A 26,539-nucleotide genomic window follows, 5' to 3' on the forward strand; every position below is an offset into this window, starting at 1 on the left:
CTATCCACTACAAGGGCGGAGTACATCGGGCTGACAGAAGTAGCTAAGGAGGCAATTTGGCTGAAGGATTTGTTGACGGAGATGGGCCTTACTCAGGAGGCCATTAGAGTGCACTGTGACAGCCAGAGTGCACTTCTATTAGCACAAAACTCAGTCTATCATGCAAGGACAAAGTACATTGACATTCGGTATCATCGGATCAGGGAGCTTATGGAGGATGGCGAGCTGGAGCTGGTAAAGGTACACACCAAGGAGAACCCAGCTGATGCACTTACGAAGGTACTTTCACGGGACAGCTTTCAGAGATATGTTGAGCTGATTCGGCTGATGGACAGAGGGGAGCTGGTTGAGGCCTTGGGACACCAAGGTGGAGATTGTTATGATCCAGGTAGTGTGCCCAAGGCCCAGGGGACCAAGGCTAAGGCCAAGGTCCATCATTCATGAGGGCTTCATGGAGGCTCTAGGGCTAGTTGGGCCCTAGGTTGAAAAGCTGTGGGCCTTTCGGGTTCTTGAGGTCTAGGTTATGTGGGCCTCAAGGGACCAACTCTTTATGGGTCAGGTTTGGGCCCAGAAGAGGTGAGATTAGGTCGAGTCATGGGTGTACATGGGCTTGGGTTAATCTAATCTCCCATAGAGTTGGTCAAGAGAGTTTTGGGTTTGGGTCACTTGACCCAGTGTTTATATATACATGTACTTGTATAGGTTTGATTAAGCCAAGAAAATAGATGACTCTTTCTCCCAAGTCTCTCTCTCTCTTCTCCCTCTCTCTCCAGCAAGTCTTCCACTCACCAGGAGCAAGAAACCCTAGGGTTTCTTGCCGTCAGTCCATAAAAGGAAACAAAGGAAGGGAGGTGCTAGCCCCTTCCCCCTTGCAGCCGCCAGCCATTTCTTCTCTCCCCTCTCTTGCAGGTGCCCAAACACCAAGTTCAAGATCTGAAATCTCTTGAGAAGAGGTTGGTACAAGTCCATCTCAGATCTGGAGTTGATCTGAGGTCGTTTGAGGTGCGGGTGAGATCTCCATCAACAGATCTACAGGAAAGGCTGCAGTAGAACAGATCTGCGAGGTCTGTCTCTATCTATCTTCATCCCCATCTAGAACACCCTGATTCGAGATCTATGTATTGGAGGACCTCGATCTAGATCTGATCTAGTTGGGTATCAGATCTTGGATTTTTTAGAGGTGATTTCAGAGGCGTTCTTCATCTGGAACGAAAGGCTGACGAAGAAGACAACAACCAAGCTGATTTCATCAAGGGCCTTAGATCGTGTCCAAAAGTCTCCAGATCTATTCGTTGCTGGTTCCGCTGCACCAAAGGTCCATGGGAGGAGCTGAGATCATGCTCCAACAGCCACTGCAATTATATCCCATGCAGATGAAGCAGCGAAAGGAATTAATTGTTGTTAGATTAGATCTAAAGGAATATTCATGATTTATTTTGATTGAGTTATTTTTTGTTATGTAATTAGCAATAGGATTGCTATTTATGAAATGTGCTGATCTATTTGTGAAATGAGTCAACATATTTGGTGAACAGAAATAAAACCTTTCAAATTTGAAAATTATTTTCGAAATGCCAAACCCTGATCCATCAGCCCAAATACTTAATTAAAAGAATTAAGTGTTGTCCAGTAGGTTTAGAATTATGAATTAAGACCTAAGATAATTGCATAAACTTGTGGGTCAATGGGTTAGATGGATTAGGTCCATAATTGGGTGAGACCTAAGGTTAGCTTAAAGAAATGGACTAAATTAGAGTAATTGGTTAAATCTAATCAAAAGTTGAATTATATTAGGTCAAGGATACTCTAGACTCAACTCCAATAGTTGTAGTTGAATGGGTCCATATCTTTAACTAGACCAAGATGGACTTAATTCATGGCTATGTGGTGGAACCCTATTTACTAAGTTGATCAAATTAAAACTAATGAACCGGTTGGTGTCTAAGGTAAGTTTGGCAGTTTGACCAGTGATTTTTAAGCAGGAGCTACTCGCAGTGATTCGATCTCTGACGAGTTAATGGCTTATCCCCACCACTGATCTCACTTACCTGGCCAACCTGATGAATTAGGTTTTGATTAGATCACTTGGTGATTAGGGCTCACCCATGTCATTAGGTAAATCAGTTTGACTGATTTAGGTGCTCCTAATGCCAGGTTTAATTAAATCCTTTTTTAATCTGACTTGATGAAGTTAGTGGGAGGATTGAAATTGGCTGGATATTTTCTTCTCATCTATCCTTTAATAAAATCCTCAAAAATTATTAGATCCCTAAAAATGATTAAGTTATATTGATAACTAAGTCATAGCCTCCCATTAAGTGAGTGATAATGAGTCCATTAGTTTAATAATCATTAGAGGCCCAAAGGCATGGTGCTTATTGACTAATGGAATTATCATTCATAATATGATAATTTGGTTTGAGTTTTTCTGATGGTGATCAGGTTGGCCGGCCAAAGTCGGGCCTGATCATTTATTGGTCCGATTCACCAAATCAAATCATATTAATGGTTGGACCTAACCAGATCTTTTCAGTGGAGGCCAAAGCCTACTGATTAGGTTCTGGGGCAAAATCAATTACTACAATTGATGCACATGGGTTGACCAACCAAAGTTGGGCTCGTGTGTAGTCTGTGTAGATTCTAGTACCCACTAAGGAATTAAAGTAATTCTTCGAATTGGAGGTTGAGGCTACCAATTTGTAAAAATACTGGGAGAAACTTTAGACTAAAGTCCAAGTCTTTAGTATTTATAATTTATGTACTAATAGAGGTTTGGTTTTCCTTTATGCAGCTATGGCCACTACCCTGTCCCTCTGGTCATTATTAGATAATGACAAGCTCATGGGACCTAATTTCGATAGCTGGTATCGAAAATTAAAAATCGTCCTTGAGCATGAGCGGATCCTTTATGTAGTAACGGACCCGGCACTTGAGGATCCAACCCCGAACGTTAGAGGGATGGTCCGAGACACTTATCAGAAGTGGTTCAACGACCGCACCACCGTTCGATGCATTATGCTGGCGGTAATGAATGATGAGTTCAGCCGCAAGTTCGAGAACACCCAGACACAGGAGATGCTTCAAATGTTGAATAACTCTTTTGGCATGCCTGACGACGTTGAAAGGCACAAAACTAGTTGTGCCATTTTCAATGCTTGGATGAGGGATGGAGCCTCAGTCACTGATCATGTACTATACATGATCGAAATGATTGAGCGCCTAAGTAAACTGAGCTTTCCCTTGCACGAGCAGCTCGGTAAGGATGCGATCCTTAATTCATTGCCCAAGTCCTTCCTACCCTTCCTTACTCATTTTCGGATGACAAAGCTAGCAGTGAACTACCACGGCTTGTTGGGGTTGCTGCAGAACTTTGAGAAGGATCACCAGCTCCATAAGGAATCAGTGAATGTTGTGGGAGGGTCTTCTTCTGATCGTCGACCCTTTAAGAAAGGGAAGAAGAAGAACAAGAAGAAGAAGAATAAGAAGGTGCAGCTGCATGCTGGGACGTTTGCACAGGGTCAGATCAAGAAGCGTAAGCCCAACCAGAGCCAGGCAGAATGCTTCTTTTACAAGAAGCAGGGGCACTGGAAGAGGAACTGTCCTCTATACATTACTTCCCTGGACCCAAACAGGCCGAACAAAAAGCAAGGTACTTATATGATAGCACCTTGCAACTTTTTTATTTGTGATACTACTGCCTAGGTATTGGATACTGGAATCCTTTATCATATTTGTAATTCGATGCAGGGTCTGCAGGTCAGTAGGAGATTTGATGAAGGCAAGAGATTCCTGAACGTTGGAGATAGAAGCAAAGTTCCAGTTCTAGCATTAGGAATCATGAACCTTGTAATCAATTCTCGAAATGTAATTCTGAGTGAATGTCACTATTGTCCAAGCTTTTTATTAAATATTATTTTTGTAGGTCTTTTGGCCATGAACGGTTATCAATTTTTAATAAAAGAAAATGTTTGCAATATCATTTTGAATGATGTTACAATGTTTGTTGGACAACTTAATAATAGAATTTACTTTCTTTCACAACCTGTTAATGTGATTCAAACCTTCGGTAAACGCCCTAGAATAGATAATGTGTCAGAAGTCTACCTTTGACACTGTAGGCTAGGTCATATCAATAAGAACAGGATAAATAGGTTGGCTCAAGAAGGAATTTTTGAAGTAGGTGATTGTGAATAACTTCCAACCTGTGAGTCCTGTCTTCTTGGTAAAATGACCAAATCACCTTTTACTGGAAAAGGTGAGCGAGCTAGTGAACTCTTGGGTCAGGTACATTCTGATGTATGTGGACCCATGAGCTCAAGTGCAAGAGGTGGATATTTCTACTTCATAACCTTCACAGACGACCTATCGAGGTATGGGTATGTCTATTTAATGAAGCATAAATCGGAGTTGTTTGAAATGTTCAAACTATTCCGAAATGAGGTAGAAAAACAAATCGGAAAGTGTATTAAAACTCTTCGATCTGATCGAAGAGGTGAATACCTTTCCAATGATTTTCTGACATATCTTAGGAAGAATGAGATTCTCTCTCAGTGGACTCCTCCTGGAACACCACAATATAATAGTGTATCTGAAAGGAGGAATCGGACCTTGTTGGACATGGTTCGATCCATGATGGGGTTTGCTGGTCTGCCGATCTCCCTCTAGGGATATGCGCTCGAATCAGCTTGTTACCTTCTAAATAGAGTTCCGAGTAAGTCTGTAACCAAAATGCCATATAAGATATGGATAGGACGTAAGCCAGTACTCTCGCACCTTAGGGTTTGGGGGTGTCCGGCTTATGTTAAACGTTTAATTACGAACAAGCTTGGACCTAGGTCTGACAAGTGTAATTTTATAGGGTACCCAAAAGAGACCAAAGGGTATTACTTCTACCTAGCTGATGAGCAAAAAGTATTTGTCAGCCTTAAGGCAATCTTTTTTGAAAAGGAGTTCCTTGGTGAAGGGACTGTTGCCTCTAAGATCGAACTTAACAAAGTTCGACAGGTGGAAAAACCGACACAAGTTGCTGAACCTGAACCAGATTTGGTTAGATCAGATCCGGAGCCCATTGTTCAAGCATCCTTAAGGCGATCTGGTAGAGTACCACGTCAACCGGACAGATACTATGATTTTTTGGTCTGGGACGGTGAACCTATCGAACTTGATGAAAATAATGAGGATCCGATCATCTACATGGATGCAATGCTAAGACCCAACTCAGAGAAATGGCTGGAGGCTATGAAATCCGAAATGGAGTCCACGAAGGTCAACGATGTGTGGACATTGGTTGACCCACCCGAAAGAGTAAAACCCATAGGGTGTAAGTGGGTCTTCAAGAGGAAGAGAGGCGCAGACGGAAAGGTGGAAACCTATAAAGCCCATCTGGTTGCCAAGGGATATCGTCAACGTTATGGTATAGACTATAACAAGACGTTTTCTCCTGTGGCAATGCTCAAATCCATTCGGATTTTGCTTGCGATAGCTGCCCATCTAGACTATGAAATCTGGCAGATGGATTTGAAGACAGCTTTCCTAAACGGAGAGCTGGATGAAGAGGTGTATATGATACAACCTGAAGGATTCACATCCACAGATGAGTCTAAGGTGTGCAGGCTATAGAGGTCCATTTATGGACTTAAGCAGGCATCACGGAGTTGGAACATACATTTTGATAAGACGATCAAGACGTATGGCTTCGTTAAGAACGGAGAAGAGCCCTGCATTTATTAGTGGGCTAATGGCCCAATAGTAGTATTTCTTGTATTGTATGTGGATGACATTCTCTTAATCGAGAATGATGTCCCTACATTACAGGGAATAAAGATTTGGCTGTTGTTACAGTTCTCCATGAAGGATCTGGGAGAAGCTTCCTACATCCTAGGGATGAAGATCTATAGGGATAGATCTAAAAGATTGCTTGGTTTATCTCAGTCCACGTACATTGATACTATGCTGAAGAGGTTCAGCATGAAGAATTCCAAGAAAGGCTATCTTCCGATAGGCCATGGAATTTCTCTCTCGAAGAGGGATTTTCCGACAACACCTCAAGAGAGAGAGCGTATGGATAGGATTCCATATGCTTCAGTAGTGGGATCTATCATATACGCCATGAAATGTACATGACCAGATGTGGCATACTCACTAGGGGTAGTGAGTAGATACCAATCTGATCCAGGAGAGAATCACTGGAAGGTTGTTAAAACCATCCTAAAGTATTTAAGAAATACTAAGGACCAGTGGCTTGTTTATGGTGAATCGGACTTGAGACTTATAGGGTTTACAGACTCTAGTTTCCAGTCTAATCATGATGACAGCAAGAGTGTGTCAGAATTTGTTTGTACCCTTAATGGTGGGGATGTTTGCTGGAAGAGTTCAAAGCAGCACACAATGGCTGATTCAGTTTACGAGGCAGAGTATGTCGTTGCATTAGATACTGCCAAAGAAACGGTGTAGCTGAGAAAATTCATCACCGAGCTCGGAGTAGCACCCTCCCTTGTTGGTCCAGTTCTGCTCTACTGTGACAGCTCTGGAGCTATTGCTCAGGCGAAGGAACCGAAGGCACACCAGCGGACGAAGCATATTTTGCACCGCTACCATCTCATCCGGGAAATCATGGATCGAGGTGATGTGGACCTTCAGAAGATCGATGGAAAGGAGAATCTGGCCAACCCATTCACTAAAGCCATTGCGGTGAAGGAGTTCGACGACTTCATGTCGAAGATGGGTATTAGATACTGCACTGATTGGCTTTAGGCCAAGTGGAAGATTGTTGGGAATAGTGTCCCAAAGTCAATCGTCAGTCTGTTGATGGTTGTACTCATTTTTGTATTTGTACATGAATTATGAATTAATAAAAATTATTTTGACATTTTTCATCACAAAATGTTTCATCTTCTAATGAACTCCTATGTTGTGGTGAAGTCCTTAGGACTATTTAGACTCAACAAAAGAGGATTTGTCGTTTAGTCCTTAAATCTGTTCGCGACCAAATGATACGTTGTTACCAAGGACGACAACGTTTATCAAGCATAGGTCGTTGTGTGCCATATAGGTTGGTTGTCCTCTTAACCAATGAGTGTGGAGACACTGGAATGGCATACAGGTGAGATGTAAGGGTACATCTGCACTAAACGTGACCGACTCCGGAGCTATTTCTGCTGTCAAGATTTACTCCGATGGAATATGGGTATAAATATCCCTTCGACCAGAGATCGCAACGGTGACTTGCAAGAAACTCACTGCACTTAGGCACTGGACTACCTGCATTTTTAATTCAGTGACGGAAGGCTGCTGGGTGTAGTTAAGTACTTGACTTGTCGGTGCATGTGTCAAGATGAGATTGACCACTCTAGTTTAGGAGCTGTGTACAGTCGTATTTCAATTTAGCAAAACCTTGGCTAGGGTAGTCCTTATGAGGAGTCACAGGACTGTTTGAGTTGAGCACAATTCGGATGATCTGATCAGGGTTGACAGTTTAACCCTGAGTCGTCCTAAACACAGGGGTCAAAAGGATGGATTATATAGTAACAATATTCATGTAGGTTCTGAGTGTTGCGATTGCGACTCTTCGACCTATCCGGACGTCGGGTACCATTGCTAGATGGTTACTTTGATTAGTACAGAAATTGGTTCCTGTGCTACCAGCTTAGGTTCGAACCTGCGGGGTCACACACATTAGAGGTTCCTATCTGATCTGATGGCTGATGTAGAATACTACATGTTTGGGACTCAGTGATCGAGAATCAGGATTCTTTGATCACGAGTTCCACACATTATGGGTACCGGGGTCAAGAGTCCCACTGGTTGGGACTCTTCGATCAGGGTTACATATCGATGAATTCTGATGCCCGATGATCCATCGGATTTGGACTCAATATTTATGAGAGATTTTATTAGTGATTTGATCATTAATTAACTCAATTTGATTGAGTAATTATTTTTGAATCAAGTCCAATTGAATTGGATTCAGTTGGGTTTAACCTGATTAGGTTAAGAGTTGACCTAATCGTCGAGATGGTTTGGTCCCTGATTTGATCAGGGGTTGGGCTTAGTCAATTCCTGATTTGATTAGGATTTTATTGAGCCTAATTAAGCCTAATTAAGTTAGGTTTAAATTAGTCTAATTGGACCTAACTTATTTGGTTCAATTAGGTTGGTTTAAATAATGAAACCACCTTGACCCAATCTCCATGCGCCACCTCACTTCCATTGCACCCATTTGAATTCATGAGAAGGAACTTCTCATGAATTTTTTCCTCATGCCAAGCCCTCTCCACGCCCCACTTTAATGTGCCATATGAATGGATAAGGATGATTGGTTGGCCATTCAAATTCAAAATAAAGTTTGAATTTAAATGGGCAATCAATCTTTGCACCTTATCCCTTTTTTTATGCCCCATTTATTACATGAGAAAAGGTTTCTCATGAAATCACTCCATGCACAATTTAAGCCACGTCTCACGCCTTTAGTGGATAAAAGATGAGTTGGTATCCATTTGAATTCAAAATTTGATTTGAATTCAAATGTGCAATTACTCATCTTTATCCTTTCTTTTAGATAATATATTTGACATTGTTATAAAAGGAGGAGAAGAGTGGGGCATGCAAGAAGAAGTTTTTTGGAGAAAAATTTTGGGATGTGAGAAGTCTTGTGCGTGAGAAGAAAGTCCATATCCTTCCAAGAGAAAAAGAAAGAAAAGAAAGAAAAGTGGGTGCAAAGTTTCCGGTGAGTTCCCTAAAGTTTTAGCCTGGGGTTCAGGAAGTGAGAAAATGAGCTACGAGTATCGTGAGCCCACAAAATTTCAGGAAGATCTTCAACATCCTCTCAAGCACGTCTGTTGACGATCCGGAATGTTCGAAGAATCGACAGACATCGATCGAAGGAGTTCGATCAGCATCGACCGTCAAAAGGGCTCTACAATGAGCTAGCACTCGTGAGGAGTCGATCAGATCGGAAGCTTCATATGGACGATCTGCAGAGGTCAGACACGTTGTGTGGCTACGTCGCGATGATCAGACTCTCCCGACGGTGATCAGATTACGGTGATCTACTACTACCCACACAAAGGTATTGTATTCTGAACACATTACAGTAAAGTGTTTACTGTTCGAATTTGAATTTCAAATTTAAATGCATGCATGCTATATATCATATTTAGATCATAGTGTAGAGTAAATTCATATTAATTAATTAGATTAATTAATATTTTTCTACTGTAAAATTATAATTTTGAAAAAATTTTAAAATTACCATTTTACCCCTGCACTAAATCTCCCCACAGCAGCACCCACTAGGAATCCATTGTCGTGTTAGGATTTTCATTTTCTTTCAGAGAAATAAAGGAATCCAAAAAATTAATGGGAGTTATTATTTGCATCTTAAAGTCCCTAAAAGTAAATCAAAATATTAAGTACAAAAGTCTAACTTGAATCTCTACTCTTGCAGTTAAACCATCATTCTCTCTAGCTCGCATCCTTGAAACCAATCATTTGACCGATAATAATTATAAAGACTGGCTCAAAAACCTTGGAATTGTCCTGACCTCAGAAAAGTTAAGCCATATTCTCAATCAGGATCCCATTGTGTTACCAAATCATCCTACTATTGAGCAGAGAGCTGCCATTGAAAAGTGGATAGATGAAGATAGTTGGGTCAAGTGTTATGTGCTGGTACCTATGTCAAACGAGTTGCAAATCCAGCACAAGCATATGTCCCCTGTTCAGGCTATGATCACTCACTTGCAAGAGTTGTATGGTGAGCAAAGCTGTACTGTGCACTTCAAAGTGTCTAAGAGACTCTTCAACCTCAAGATGCATAAGGGGTAGTCTGTCCATGAGCACTGTATGACAGTGATCAAGGACATTGAGGAGCTTGAGAAGCTCGGCCTTGATATGCAAAAGTAATTATAGATGGATCTGATTCTTCAATCCCTTACCAGTTCATATAGTCAATTCATCGTAAATTTTAATATGAATAAATTTGACTACACTATTTTTGAACTCGTCAATATGTTGGTTATTGAAGGAACCAGATCTAGGATTTCAGGGTTAGATCTTGAAACTTTTTCAAGATCAGACAGTGGAAGATAAAAATAAATCAAAATTTATCTTGTAAAATCAAAGAATCCCTAGATCTAAGATCCTATTACATAATTATTACATGGTATTAAATTAAAAATTAAAATATAAAGAGCAAGAACTACATGTTGATCATATCAACATGTTTTTATACTACATCTAATGTATGTAAAATATAATAGATCAGATATATTACCTTGCAAGTTAGACATTCTAACTTTACTGATTTGGGCTTGAGGATGATGTTGTAAGCCACACATGCATCCGATCTCTAGGAGTCGTCCACACGTGCCCACGAATCACGATCAGAAGTCCTGGTCTAGGGAATCAGCATAGTAAGCTAGTACTGTACTGATCCTTCTTCGATGGTCGATCAGATGCCTCCTTCTTGATTTGGACTCTTCCAAAGATGAGAAGTAAGAGAAGAAGTTTTAGATAAGACACTCTCAGAAAACTTGCAGATGGAGGAAGCGAAGAGATGAACCCAGCAACTCTAGAAGAAGACCCTCTTCTTCTTCTCTTTGCTCTAACCCAGATACCTAGTTTTGTGTCTATTAGATCTCCACGCTCTAAGACTCTTTCTCCTTTATTTTTGGACACCCTAAAGATCTCTCAATGCTCTATATTTCATAAAAATTTTATAAAAAAATTTATTTTAAATAGAGAGATATGAAGAGTCCTTGTCTAGGTCAAATACCTAGTCAAGGATTATCCAAACAAGGCAAGACAAGGGGCTTCCAACTCTTGGACATCCCCTCCTTTTTTTATCATGGACCACTAGCAAAGGGTGTATCTTATGTGCCATAAAAGCCATGAAAATCACAAAAAAAATCTGGGTAAAATCAGTGCCATAAGGAAAGAGTTTTGGTTTCCTAAAACTCTACCTCATAGAATTTGAAATCCAAACTAATTCCTACTTTGACTTGATCCACAACCACATTCCATGTAAGAGGGAAAGAGAGAAAAATTTTGGGCATGCATAAAGACCTGGGAGAGAGGGTTTTGTCACACAAAATAAGAGAGAGTGGGCGTGGGATAAGAGTGAGTGGGCGTGGGAGGCTAAGGTGGAATCCTAGTCTTACTAGGATTCAATCTATGACTTGTTCAAATTTGGTTTCTCAAACTAAATCAAATTAAAACCAAATTAACCTAATTAAAATAGATCTTAACCCAATTAAAATCTTAATTTAATCAAATTAAATTAGATTTAAATCTGATTTAATTTTCTAATCAAATTTAGAAATTAGGTTGACCCAAGTTCTATTTGAACTAGGATTAGTTTTTCTTTGTAATTGGTTTATCCAATAAACCAATTGGACTTGATCCAATCAAGCCTAAACTAAATGTAATTAAATTATATTCAATTAAACTTAATCTCAGCCCATTGGCTTAATCAAATTAAGCCAACTAGCAATCGAATTGCTAATCGGTCCTTTTACAACACTTGCACTAGGTTAAATGTCAATCGTATTGATTGTTTAACCCTAGAACGATTCTTAATCATTTATCAACCATCCGATAGGATCGTGAACTCTAATGTATGTGATCTCATAGATCCGAATATAAGCTGGTAGCATAGAAATAAATTTTTGTACCAATCGAAGTGACCATCTAGCAATGGTATCCGACGGTCGGATAGGTCGAATGTGTAGAACAACATCCTTAGAACCCATGCTGATATAGTTTCCATATAATTCATCCCCTTGACCAAAATGCTCATAGGACACCTTAGAGTTTAACTGTCAACTCTGTTCAGGTTGTCCATATTGTATTTCAAAATATCAAATCCATCTGATGGATTACCCTAGCCAAGATTTTGCTAAATTGAAATACAGTGACTTTCTTCTCCAACTCTTGGAGTGGTCAATCCCATCTCGATCACACTCTGACTTTGCAAGTACTTGACTGTGCCCAGAAGCCTTCCATCACTGAATTAAAAATTCAGTTAGTCCAGTACCAAAGCACAGTGAGTTGCTTGCAAGTCACTGAGGCGATCTCAGGTCTAAGGGACACTTATACCTATATCCCATCAGAGATGTTCTTGACAGCAGAATGCTCTGGAGTTGATCACATTTAATGATGATGTACCCTTACATCTCACTTGTATGCCATACCAGTATCTTTACACTCCTTGGTTAAGAGGACAACCAACCCATATGGCCTACAGTGACCTATGCTGGATAGAAGCTGTTGTCCTTATTAACAGCCCATCATTTAGTCGTGAACAGTTTTAAGGACTAATCGATAAATCCTTTCTTTATCGAACCTAAATAGTCCTAAGGACTTCATCACAACAATGGAGTTTATTAGAAGATGAAAATTTATGATAAAAATACCAAAAATATATTTTATTTATTAATAAATCAATTACAATGTAAGGTTGCTCAATCGTCAACAGGTTGACGATTGACTTTTGGGACATATTTTTCAATAGTTACTACAAAGGGTACCTTGAAGAGTTCAAGAGGTACTATTCTCGCTATAGAGTGGACTTCTTCTTCCAAGAGAAAGTTTGTTGGAAGGAAGAAGGCTAAATATGTAAAGAAACAGAAGAGAGATAGTAAGCCAAAGAAGGATGCTCCTAAGGCTGCTGAAGCAAGGGGAAAGTATTTCCATTATCACGCTGAAGGGCACTGAAAGAGGAACTGTCCTAAATACTTGGAGAGCTTAAAGATAAAAAAGGATGACAAACCTTCTAAAGGTATGCTCATAATTGAATCTAACCTTACAGTTTCTTCTACTTCTAGTTGGGTATTAGACTTTGGCTCAAGTGCTCATATATGCACCTCTATGCAGGGTCTGATAGAAAGTAGAAGGTTGAGAGAAGGTGACATGATCTTTCGGATCGATAATGGAGCAAAGATTGCTGCAGAGGCCATTGGCACCTATCCTCTTCGATTACCCTCTGATATTAGATTAGATTTAAAAGACTGTTATCATGTTCCTGTAGCTAGTAGGAATTTAATTTCTATGTCTGTGCTAGCATAGGAAGGTTTTGAAATTAGTTTCAATAAAAACTTTTGTTCTATTTATTTATGAAATAAATTGATTGCATGAAGTCTTTTAATTGAAATCTTTATCACTGGCATGTTGATGCAAATGTGAACCTAAACAAGCAAATAGTGAGTGTCGTAGGTCAAAAGAGATTCAGAGATGAGATTAACCAGAAGTACTTGTGGCACCATAGACTAGACCATATTGGAGAGGATAGGATAAACAGACTGAAAAAGAATAGGATCCTTAGCTCTCTTAATCCAGAGTCATATCTAGCTTGTGAATCCTACCTTCAAAGAAAAATGGCCAAGTTATCCTTTGTAGGACATGGGGAAAGAGCCATAGAGTTACTTGCCCTGGTACACACTGATATGTGTGGGTCATTTGATGTGCAGACTAGGGATGGTTACTGCTACTATATTACCTTTACTGATGACCTATCTAGGTATGAATATGTATATCTCATGAAACATAAGTCTGAGGCTTTTGAAAAGTTCAAAGAATTCAAACATGAAATAGAAAAGCAGACAGGCAAACCCGTTAAGGTTCTTCGATCTGATCGAGGAGGTGAATACCTTAGTTGAAAATTTTTGGGATATCTTAAGGACAACGGCATAGTCTCTCAGTGGACCCCTCCTGGAATACCTCAGCTCAACGAGGTATCTGAAAGGAAGAACAGAATCCTATTAGATATGGTCAAAACTATGATGAGCTTCACTAATCTACCCTTATTTCTTTGCGGACTGTTAACTGCCATTCACTTGTTAAATAGGGTTCCTTTAAAGTTCGTTCCTACCACACCATATGAGATATGATTTGATAAGAAGCTGAGTCTGGGTTATCTTAAGACTTATAGATGTCGGACCTATGTTAAGAGATAGATGGCTAATAAATTAGAGGATAGATCTATAGATATCCAAAAGAATATATAAGATACTACTACTTTCCATAAGACCACAATGTGATTGTGAGTTGAAATATTGTGTTTCTAAAAAAATAATTTATCCAGGATGGCGGCAGTGGGAGGTTAGTGAAACTCGAAGAGGTCTCTGAAGAGTCTAGAGCTATAGATCCTCAGAAATCCATAGTCCATGAGCTAGTAGTTGATGTTCCTCTACCACCTCGTAGATCTAGTAGGGTCTCCCAACCTCGTAAAAGATATATGGGTATGCTTACGAAGGAAGTAAAGAAAATATTCTTTATGGGAGATAGGAGTCATGGTGATGATCTTAATACCTTTGACGAGACAATATCTGACATCAATTTTGAGAAATAGTTAGATGCTATGAAGTCAGAAATTAACTCAATGCACTCGAACTAAGTCTGGACTTTAGTGGATCTACCTGAAGGTATTGTACCTATTGGATGTAAATAGATCTACAAAAAGAAGATAGGTGCCGATGGTAAGGCAGAAACCTATAAATTTAGGCTTGTGGCTAAAGGTTATAGTCAGCGTAAGGATATTGACTATCAGAAAATTTTCTCGTCTGTAGCCATGCTGAAATTCATCCGCACTTTGCTTGCTGTTAGAGCTTACTATGATTACGAAATCTAGCAGATGGATGTGAAAATTGCCTTTCTGAATGGATATCTTGAGGAAGATATCTATAAGAAGCAGCCTATGGGTTTCACATCCGGCGATGGTGATCACAGAGTCTACAAGCTACAAAAGTCCATATACAGATTAAAGCAGACTTTTCAAAATTGGGATCATCGTTTTGATGAGGCAATCAAATTGTTTGACTTCATCAAAAATGAAGAGGAATCTTGTGTTTACAAGAAGATTAGTGGGAGTGTGATCACCTTTCTCGTATTGTACGTGGATGATATTCTACCATGCTGACCATGGTCAAAAGATGGTTGTTCAAAAAATTCTCCATGAAAGACCTAGGGGAAGCATCCTATATTCTCGGAATAAAAGTCTATAGGGATAGATCTAAATGGATGCTTGGCCTGTTACAAAAGCTATACATAGAGAAGGTGCTAAAGAGGTTCAGCATGAAAAACTCTAAGAAAGGTCTCTTACCTCTAAGACATGGTATTAGTCTCTCCAAGATGATGTGTTTGACCACATCTGAGGAGGTGCAGCATATGAGTAGGATTCTTTATGCCTCAGCTATAGGGAGCCTCATGTACACCATGCTATGTACTCGACCTGATATTGCCCTTGCTGTGAGTGTCACAAGTAGGTATCAGTCGAATCCAAGCAAGGAGCATTGGATAGCTATGAAGAATATTCTTAAGTACTTGAGAAGGACTAAGAATTTGTTCTTGATCTTTGAAAGAGATTCTGAGTTGTGAGTTGAGGGTGTATTCTTATTCGATATATTAGAAGGATTCTAAATATACGATCAATGGAGGCTGAATATGCTATAGATGTATAGGATGAATTCTAGCTCTAATGTTAGTTGTAGAACTAGATGTCATTTCATGATACAGTACTACAAAGATAATGGCACCATAGCCCTTGCTAAGCTGCCCAAAATCTTACCAGAAGTCCAAACACATAGAGCAGCAGTGTACGCGACTACCTCATATCGAGGTGCGAAGAGTAGACTCTGCGGACAATATGGCAGACCTGCTGACTAAGCAGTTGAGCAATCAAAAATGAAAGTCCACCTTGAAAAGATGGGACTTAGATTTGTGGCCAATTGACTTTAGTCCAAGTGGGAGATTATTAGATATACATCCTAGAAGTCAATATGGCTGACACATTGTAATATATCTAGGATATAATTTTATACTTAATATATTGATATGATCAATAAAAGAATAATTTCTTTTTCATTCAAGTGTGATGTATCCTTGAATCATCTATGGAATTAGTTTCGATATATATTCTCAATGTGTTGAGAATTAGAGATATACATTTAATTCATAAAGGCTCTCGATCATAGGATCATCATGAGGGCGATGATAGATCCAGATAGACTGGCGCACAAATCACTTTCTTCAGGATAGATGGGTCTCTAATCTACTGTGTAGAGACACAGGGCGACAAATGCGGATGGTTGTTAGAGAACAACTAGCACTGAGCATGACCATATGAAAGATCACTTGGATTTCTATTTAATCACCAGTGATTGTCTCGATGTTATAGTTATGTGACTAGTCCTTTGACTTGAGATGGGACTGCTACTCGTAGTGAGGCTACTGAAGTTTGATTGACACATAAATATGGGTCTCAATGAGCCTTTGTAGTGGATGTTGGTGATAGTTGGTCCACTGTAGGAGTGGGGTGTGTATCAAGATAGGATCTATCGACCTTGATAGAGAGGAGTAGTCTTATGAAATTTGAGAGGCTAAATTCAAGAGTCTGTGATCATAGCAGTATGATTGATAGAAAAGAGTTTTCATAGAAGTCACAACTGGACTTGAGCTAGTCAATCTATCATATGACTGATGTGGAGGTTTGACGATTTATCCATGACCTGCCATCTAGTCGAGACTCACGATAGAGAGACTAAATCACACGTTAATTACATCTAAATGTTCATTTCAGTTCTACTGTGTTGCCACTACATACTGCTAGGTGTTACTGGTAGATTGTGAGAACTTACTAGGATTGTTTCGGATCGACAATCCTTGATTGAGTTAGAGTGAAATTGTTCTGACCCATTGAAAAGAGTTTCAATAATATAGGGATCATGTATATCTTACTACCAAATAGAATTGAACCTATGAGGTCACACAACAAAGAGATTAGGTCTGGAATAAGAAATTGAGCTTATGAAGTATCAATTGGATTTAGAAAAATCCATTGAGTTCATGGTAACCTAGCTAGCATATGATTGGATCCAATTCCTCTTTCCATTGGGATTACTTATTTGATAAGTTAATTCTAACTTAATTACCTACTAATTATCTACATGAATAAGATTTATGAAACTCTAATTATTGGGTATCTAAGGTTATGGATCACATAAATTAAGGGTGCAAGTCCCTCATGAATCTCCTTGATAGTTATTATGGGGTGCCACTTTGATTTGATCAATTTGAACATGTCCATTAATTAGAGGACCTTTGGTTTTCATATGGGATGTCTCTTGGATGCAAAAGAGGGTGTCTAATTATGGGTGCAAGGGCTCCAATAGTTAGTGTCTAATGGGCTTCCTAATGTAAGTTGGATAACTTAAGTTAATAGGAATCCTAATGCAAGTAAGACTTGTATTATATGATTGAATAGGATTCAATCTTTGTGTCTATAAAAGGAGATCTCCTCTAAGGCCCTAAAATCATCCAAACTAGCCCCTCTCCATGCCAAGAGAACCTTCCACGCCCTCTCTTCCTCCGTCTTTCTCCTCTCCTTAGGTGTCCCCACACCATACCACTTGGGATGCGCGTCCAAAGTTATCTCACACCCAAAAGCTGTTGGGTGTCCATTGATTGCTGATTTCTAGTGCTGGTAGTAGCAAATAAGCAAGGAAAAAAGATTAGAGAAGAAGAAAAGAAGAAGATCAAAGAGAAAGATCAAATGTTGATCGCGATCCAGACTTCGTTCAGATTCATCAAACTGAATTTTGAAGAATCAAAATTCAGATTATAGAGGACTGTTCCAGGCTGATCCTGAGTGGATACTCATAGAGACCAAATATTTGTGTGGCTAACAGAGAGCCTCATCTCTTCCAGATTCAATTTTGAGGAAGGAGATTGCGAAATAGGTATGTGATTTGATCACAATCTGAATTTCAGCATATATCAATTTCAGCATATGAAATTGATCCATATAGTTTTATATTTTTATGCATGCATAATTTAGATTAAAATTATTTTAATCTTATTCTCCACTATGGTGTTTAGAAAATAAAGTTTTGAAATACACATGCATGCATCAAACCTTGAATTCTAACACTCTATGTGTGTGACTCCACAGGTTCGAATCTATGCCAGTAGCACAAGAACAATTTCTGTAGTAATTGATATAACCATCTAGCAAATAAGACCCGACATCTGGATAGGTTGAATGTATGCCCAGCAACACTCTAGAACCCATATGGATATAGTTACCATATAACTCATCCCTTTGACACTTGATGCTCAAGGATGACTAAGGGTAAACTGTCAACCTAGGAAGAGTGGTCCACATTTGTGTTTCAACCTTAAAAATCCTGTGACTCCTCACTAGGATAACTTTAGCTAAAGTTTTGCTGAATTGAAATACAATAATGCATCATCTCTAATTTTACTTGGAGTAGTCAATCTCATCTTGACTCACACTCAGACTTCATAAGTACTTGACTATACCCAAAAATCTTCAATCACCGAATTAGAAATTCAGATAGTCCGACATCAAAGCACAGTGAGTTGCTTGTAAGTTACCGAGATAGCCTCAGATCTGAAGGATACATATATCCATATCCCATCAGGGTAATCCTTGACAGAGTACTCCGAAAGTGGTCATGCTCAGTGAAATGTACTCCTACATATTACCCATATGCCATATCCGTGTCACCACACGTCTTGATTAAGAGGACAACCAACTAATATGGTACACAATGTTCTACGCTCGATACAATTATAGTCCTTGTAACAATTGTATCATTTGATCATGAGCAGGATTTAAGAACCACATGATAAATCCTCCTTTATTATTTTGATAGTAGTTCTAAAGACTTTATCATAACATATGAGTTCTATTTTGGAAGATGTATTCCTTATGATGAAACTTGTCAGATAACATTTATCATTTTAAAATTCATATATGTGTATGAAACACAATCATCTACAACCTAAATGATTGACTTTAGGACACATTTTTCAATAGTGCCGACTGTGATGTTTTCCATGAAGATGAATAGCGAATGAAAAATTTGTATATGATATATATTTTAGATTTAAATCAGATTATACATATATTTTTATGTATTTTAGATTATTAAAATATTATATTTGATATATTATTTTGACACACAATCTAAAACTTAGTTTCTACAAAATTCTAGATCCAAAACCTTAGGCTCTGTCTGCATAAAACCGTGAAACTGTGACTGGAATGCTTGTGGAGTCGACTCGATTTTCAATTGAGTCGACTCGAGTGATTGGTGAGTTGACTCATTTTTGTTGGAGTCGACTTATGACCCTGGTAGGTCAAGTCATTTGCTGATGAGTCGAGTCAATTGTGCAGGCTAGGTCTATAGATTTTTATTTATCTCAGTGTGTGCCGACTCACTATGACAAGTCGATTCATGTGCCAAGATGAATCGACTCGATTATGTAGACAATCATATTGTATGAGATACAATATAAATTGTTTAGATTAGAAAATATTTTGAGATCTAAATTTAAATCCATGTACATAATGTACTTAATTGAGAATTAAAATTTAAAATTATAAAATCTAAAATTATGAATTTAAGATCTAAATTTCAATCATAAAATATGAGTTTTCAGATATAGGTTGAACAAATTAGGTTTAGAGACTAAACTACAACTAGGGTCATTGATTAGATCAGGTTAGAACCCTTTCTGATTTTGAGTAGTTGATAAACCTAATCAAGAGTTGGTTGGGATTATGTCAAAGAGGCTCAAAATTGAATTTAGTTATAGTTGGTCAAATTGATTCACATTTGATGTGAATTAATTAAGTCAAAACTGAATTTGGCATAATGATTAGAGTCCGGATCAATAGGTTAACCTAATTAATTGTAATCAATCAATTTGATGTCTAAGGTAAGTATTAGATGGTAGTTCTTTAATTGGTTCCATTGTTTGACCTAGCCAATTCGTTGGTGTCTAAGAAAAGCAACGGAAGGACCCTCACTCATCTTCACTTACCTGGCCATCTTGGGAGTTTATGTTTTGTATTAGATTACTTGTTGACCCGAGTTCGTCCATACCGATTAAATTGGTCAGACATAAAATGTGCTGACCTAAATCAGATTAGTCATTACATTAGATATATGTGATTAATTAGAAGAAACCTAAACTTAAATCTCTTCACTAAATATTAAGTCGACTGGTCTTCCACCATTGTAGAGATGCGAGTGCCTTTTTTGATGTTGATCATTCTCGACTAGTTACAGTGGTTCGGTTGTATCGAAAAGGCACAACCACTTCATTGACATTAGATGCCCTATGGTAAAGATGAGGTTGGGCCCAATAACTGTTAGGTGAGGATTCAATGATGGCTTTACACTCGCTGGTGAATGGTGTGTTGGACTTAACTAAGAAATATGTCCATAACTGTTAGATGAGGCCATAGGACTTAAAGATCTAGTCACTGTAACATACTTGAAGAAGTATCTGGACAAAGAGTTATCCACACATTGATATACGTGTCATCAATAACTGTTAGATGAGATGCCATACATTGATGGGACTGTAGTATCCACTAGAATCACCTATCATGTTAGGATTTTCATTTCTCCACCTAAAGAGTCTGAGAGACTCAAAAAATTAGTGGAAGCCTTTTATTTATTTTTAAAGATCCTAGAACAAACTATTACAAGTATAATCATCTAATTAAATCTTTGCTCTCTATGATCAAGTCTTTAGCTTCCAACCCTCTAACTCGAATCTTAGATATCAACCACTTAATTGAAATCAATTACATATTTTGGCTTAAAAATTTAAGAATAGTTCTTAGCTTTTAGAAATTAAGCCATATTCTTGACCAGATTAACCCAATATCATCAGCCTGTCCAATTCATAGTCAACGAGCTATACTTGATAAATAGTTGTATTGAAAAATATGTCTCAAAATTAATCATCATCCTGTTGATGGTTGTGTTATTTGATATAATTATATATCAATTAATTAAAAAAATATTTATTTAATAATTTTTATCATAAGCTTATACATCTTCTATATCAAACTTCTGTGTTATGATGAAAGTCCTTAGGACTATTTTAAATCGATAATGAAGGATTTATCATTTAGTCCTTAAATGAGTTCGCGACCAAATGATATGCTATTACTAAGATGATTGACATATCAAGTATAGGTCATTGTATGCCATAAAGGTTGGTTGTCCTGTTAACCAAGGAGCATGAAGATGCTAGTATAGCATGCAGGTGAAATGTATAAATATATTTCACTGAACGTGACCAACTCCGGAGCACTCTGCTGTCAAGAGTCACACCGAAGGGATATAGGTATAAGTGTCCCTCCGACCTGAGATCACCATGGTGACTTGCTAGCAACTCACTGTGCTTTAGTGCTGGACTACTTGAATTTCTAATTCAGGATCGAAAGATTTTTGGGTATAGCCAAATACTTATGAAGTCAGTGCGTGAGTCAAGATGAAATTGATCACTCTATGAGATTGAAGAGAATACTTTGTGTTTTAATTTAGTAAGATCTTGATCAGGGCAATCTTTATAAGGAGTCACAGGATTTATTAGGTTGAGACACATAATGGATGTATTATTAAGAGTTGACAGTTTAAACTTTAAGTCATCCTAGAATCAAGGGTGAAAGGGATGAATTATATGGTAACTATATCTAAATAGATTCTTTAGTGTTGCTTTGCATACATTCGACCTGTCCAGATGTCGAGTACCATTACTAGATGGTTACTCTGATTGGTATAGAAATATATTTCTATGCTACCAAATTAGGGTCGAACCTATGGGGTCACACACATTAGAAGTTTCTCTCTGATCACATGGCTAATCTGAAGAGTCTCAGTGGACGGAGACTCTAGTGAAGAGTCCCACTAGATGAGGACTCTACTGAAGAGTCCAACTAGACGGAGACTCTGGTGAAGAGTCCCACTAGACTTAGACTCTATCATTAATGGAAGATTAATTAGTGATTAGATCACTAATTAGCTCAATTTAATTGAGCATTCAATCAAGTCAGGTCGAATAGGTTATGAGATGACCTAATCGGTAAGGAAGAAATGATCTTGATTTGATCGGATCTATACCTCAATTAATTTATTGATTTGATCAAATTTAATTAAAGTTATAGGAGTCTAATTAGATTAGTTCATCATATTTTATTTGGATCTAATTGGATTAGGTTTGAAAAAAATTCAATTGGTTAAACCCTAGAGTCCCAGATGAATGGGACTCTTCTCTTGTGCCACCCAAAAGCTCATACCTTTTCTCACCATACAAAATCAGTTTGTATGTGAGAAAATTAGAAGCTAACCCTTCTTTTGTCACCTATTAGGGATAGGATTTGGTTGGTTTTGAATTGAATTCAAAATGGTTTGAATTTCAAGCTAAAACCCTATCCCTATCTTTCCACACGTTGGCTTCTTGTGAAGGTGCCTATTATGTGTGAGAAAAGAAAGTACTTTTGATTGTTTTCTATGCCCAAATTTCTCTGGTAAGTCTCTCTTTAAATCAGATAAGGGTGAGAAAAAGTTAGAGTCAAATTGAAATACAAAATGGTTTGAATTGCAACAAACTCTAGCTCTTATCTTATCTAACTTATTTTGTGTGCGACAACAATAAAAAGGCTACTTTTTTATGCACCAAATAGAGAGAACTTTTCACCGTGAGATATCAAAGGAAAAGAGGGGCCAAAAACCTTCTTTGGGGTATAAGGTTTGGGTGGGCTTCTATCTTCCTTGGCATGAACAAAGGAGGAGACCGATCTCCTCTTAGGTGACAGACCTAGAACTGTTCTATGATTTCTGGGTGAGAAAAAAAATTATAGAGAAGAGAGCCTTCATCAGATTTTTCTCTACCATCTAACATCCTTCTCTGATCCATCTTTGATATCAAAAAAATTTGAGATGATCAAAAAAGAGCTTCAAATTAGATCTACCATCAGAAGCCGACTATGCGAGCTAGTACTCCCGTGGAGGGCTGATAGATCCAAAGGTTTTGTGTGGACCATCCGTAGAGGTCGGATATTTATGTAGCTATGAGCAACCAGAGAAGACTTTCAGATCTATATTCTCGATCATGGAGTTTGACTATCCATGCTCAGGGATTGGGTTCAGAACCCTAGAAGTTATAAATTAGATCTACTACTAAATGCTGATTTTTGGTTCACATGCTTATTATTTTAAATTTAAATTTTTATGCATATAAATTTATGCCATAGATCTATTTGTAAGAGTTTTAAAATCAGATCTTATACATGTATTTATAGATTAAATAGTTTAATCTAATATTTTCTGCTATAAAAATTTTTGAAATGCATGCACGAAACCTCTATGAATCCCAACAGTGGTATCAGAGCCACGATTCGATATGACATGATATTATATGTATTTAGATCTATAATTTAATTTAAATTAGATCTGATATATGATATTTAGATCCAAAATTAGTTATAGATCTGATCACACAAATTGATATAAGGTTGTCCTGCTGTAAGGTTTACCCCTTAAAGTGCAAAGGTTGTCCTAGTTTATGCTGATCTTTATAAAATCTGATTTTAATTTGAAGTATATAAAATTTATTTATGATGATTATTATTTGATTTTGATATCATCAAAATATAATAATCAAATTTGAAATAATTTAGATTAAATCTAAATTATTTAGATTAGATGATCTGAGTAGTGAAGTAATCAGATCGGGTTTGTCACCAGGCCGTTCGGTCATTGGCGATAATAAAGATTAGATCTTTCTTTTTTCATTCAATTAGATCCTCTTATGACGTGTAGGAGTGCCATTATGACTATATCCTATGAAGATGAATGTGAAAAAAAAATTATTTTTCTCAAAATCTTAAGATTGTGTATATGATACATTGTATGAAAAGTAGTTATATCTAATCTTTACAAATAAAATCTAGAATCTTCAACATATTTAAAATAGTTCTAAAATAATTTATAATTAATTTTATTACTATTTATACAAAATTATTTTGATCTAAAATTAATACAATTGTTGTAGTTCGCTTATTAAGTCGACTCAGTATTATTTGGATCGACTCAGGACCCTGATTAGTCAGCTCAATTTCTGTTGAGCTGACTCAATATAATAGGCTAAAAATTATGATTAATAATTCATTATCAATAAGTCAACTAAGTCTTAAAACTTAGTCAACCTATTATAATGAATCGGCTTAATTCAGGGGTGAGCCGATTCAAATTTCAGATCTAAATAATCATGCATAAAAAAAATTAATTATAAAAATATTTTATAAAATTTAAAATTATTTTCAAATATCGAACTCCTACCCATAGTCTCAAACTTAATTGACAATTAAGTTGAAGCTATTGATCTAGAATTGTGAATTAAAGATCTAATATCATTCGCATAAAACATGAGTGATAGATTTATGGGTTAGCTTGATCAGATCCTTCTAATTGGGTTAGACCTTAGGGTTAGAATTAAAGATTAAATGGACTAAAGAGAGAAATTAGATTAAATCAAGATTTCTCTAGAGCCAATATAATAGTTATAGTTGGTCGAGTCCATATCTTTGATTAGACCCAAATGGACTTTGATCTTGAGCTCAGTGGTCGAACCCAAATTCATAAGTAGATCCAATTGAAACTGATTAACCAGTTGATGTCTAAGATAAGTTTGACAGTCTTGATCGGTGGTATTAATTGAGAGCTACTTGCATAGATTAAGTCTATGATGAGTTAATGGCATATCCCTCCCATCGATCTCACTTACCTGGCTAACATAGTGAATCAAGTTTTGATCTAATTGCTTAATGATTAGGGTTGACCTATGCATACTAGGGAATCAGTTTGACTAATTTAGGTTCTCCTAGTTTGACTTGTCTTTATCCTTGATATGACTTGGTGAAGTTAGTGGGAGGATTGATGACTTGTCAGTAGGACCAGTTTGTTTTTAGTCCATCCTGATCTGACTTAGTGAAGTCAGTGGGAGTATTGAGATTAGCTGGTCTGTACATTTAATTCTGTTAAATTATGTTAACTAAATCTTTTAAATTATTAGATCCATAAAATGAGCTAGTTATGGTGATAACTAGATTATAGCTTTTCATTAAGGTGAATAATAATGGGTTCATTATTTCTGATTGACATTGCAGGCACCATCCGTCTGGTGTTTCTCTAAATGATGGAATTATTATTCATCATATGATGATTCTGTTGTACTATCTGATGAATGGTTGGATTGATCGAGCCATACTCGGACCCGATAATTTATTAGTTAGAATCACTTAGTAGGTTCATGTTAATGGTTGGACCTAAGCAAGACTTTCAATGGAGGCCCATCGCCTATTAAAATGAAACCAGAGGTGAAATTAATTACTAAAAATTATTTAGAGAAATAGTTGATTGAGAACCTATCCATAGATGCATATGGGTTAGTCGAGCCATACTCGGGCCTGTATGCTGTCAATGTGGATTCTAGTACCCACTAAAGAATTAAGATAATTCTTTGAATTAGAGGTAGAGGCTACTAATTTATATAAAATAATGGGAGAACATTTAGACTAAAGTCCATGTCTTTAGGCTTGATTAATTCATATACTAATTAGGTCTGTAATTTTTTTTCTTTTCAGAAATGACTAATAATTTGCTGCTCCACTCACTGTTTGACAGTGATGAGCTTATAGGACACAACTTCGATAGCCTGTATCAGAAGTTGAACAATGGTCTTGAGCCTAATCTAGCTAAAAAGTTTAGGACTGAATCTAGTCAAGTAGACTATGACCCAAATAGGCTAAAAAGAAATGAGCAATTAATTACTGATCAAGGTGTTTATATGATAACACCTTATTATTTCTCTATATGTGATACTACTATCTAGATATTGGATGTCGGAAGTTCAGTTCACATATGCAATTCATTGCAAGGACTTCAAGTTAGTAGAAAATTTGAGAACGATGAGAGATTTCTGAATGTGAAAGATGAAAGTCAAATTTCAATTCGGGCCATCGAGCTTATTTTCAAGTCTAATAATATCATTTTAAGTGATTGTCACTATTGTCCATCTTTTTTGATGAATATAATCTCTATTGGTCTTTTGGCCAAAGATGGTTATAGTTTATCAATAAAGAATGATTATTGTGATATCATTAGGAATAATGTTACAATAATGTAAAGATAATTAAGAAATAGCATCTATATTTTGTCACAGCCTGTGAGTGTAATGTACACTCCAAATAAACGTCTAAAGTTAAATAATATCTCAGATACCTACCTTTAGCATTGCAGGATCAGTCATATTAACAAAAGCAGGATAAACAGGTCAGCATAAGAGGATATCCTCAGTATCAATGATTGTGAATCATTATCGATCTGTGAGTCTTGTCTTCTTGAAAAGATGACTAAGTCAACTTTTACTGAAAAAGGTGAACGAGCTAGTGAAGTTCTAAGTATAATACATAGTGATGATTGTGGACCTATGAACATTAGTGTCAGAGGAGGGTATAGCTATTTCATTACATTCATAGATGACCTATCTAGATATGAATATGTCTACTTGATGAAATACAAATTCGAATTGTTTGAAATGTTTAAACGATTTCATAATGAAGTAGAAAAATAAACTGAAAAAAGTATTAAGACTCTTCGATCTGACCGAGGGGACTCTTAGAGAGAATGAGATTCTCTCACAATAGACTCCTTCAGGG

This window comes from Elaeis guineensis, chromosome 13 (genome assembly GCF_000442705.2).
Source record: "Elaeis guineensis isolate ETL-2024a chromosome 13, EG11, whole genome shotgun sequence".
NCBI lineage: Eukaryota > Viridiplantae > Streptophyta > Magnoliopsida > Arecales > Arecaceae > Elaeis > Elaeis guineensis.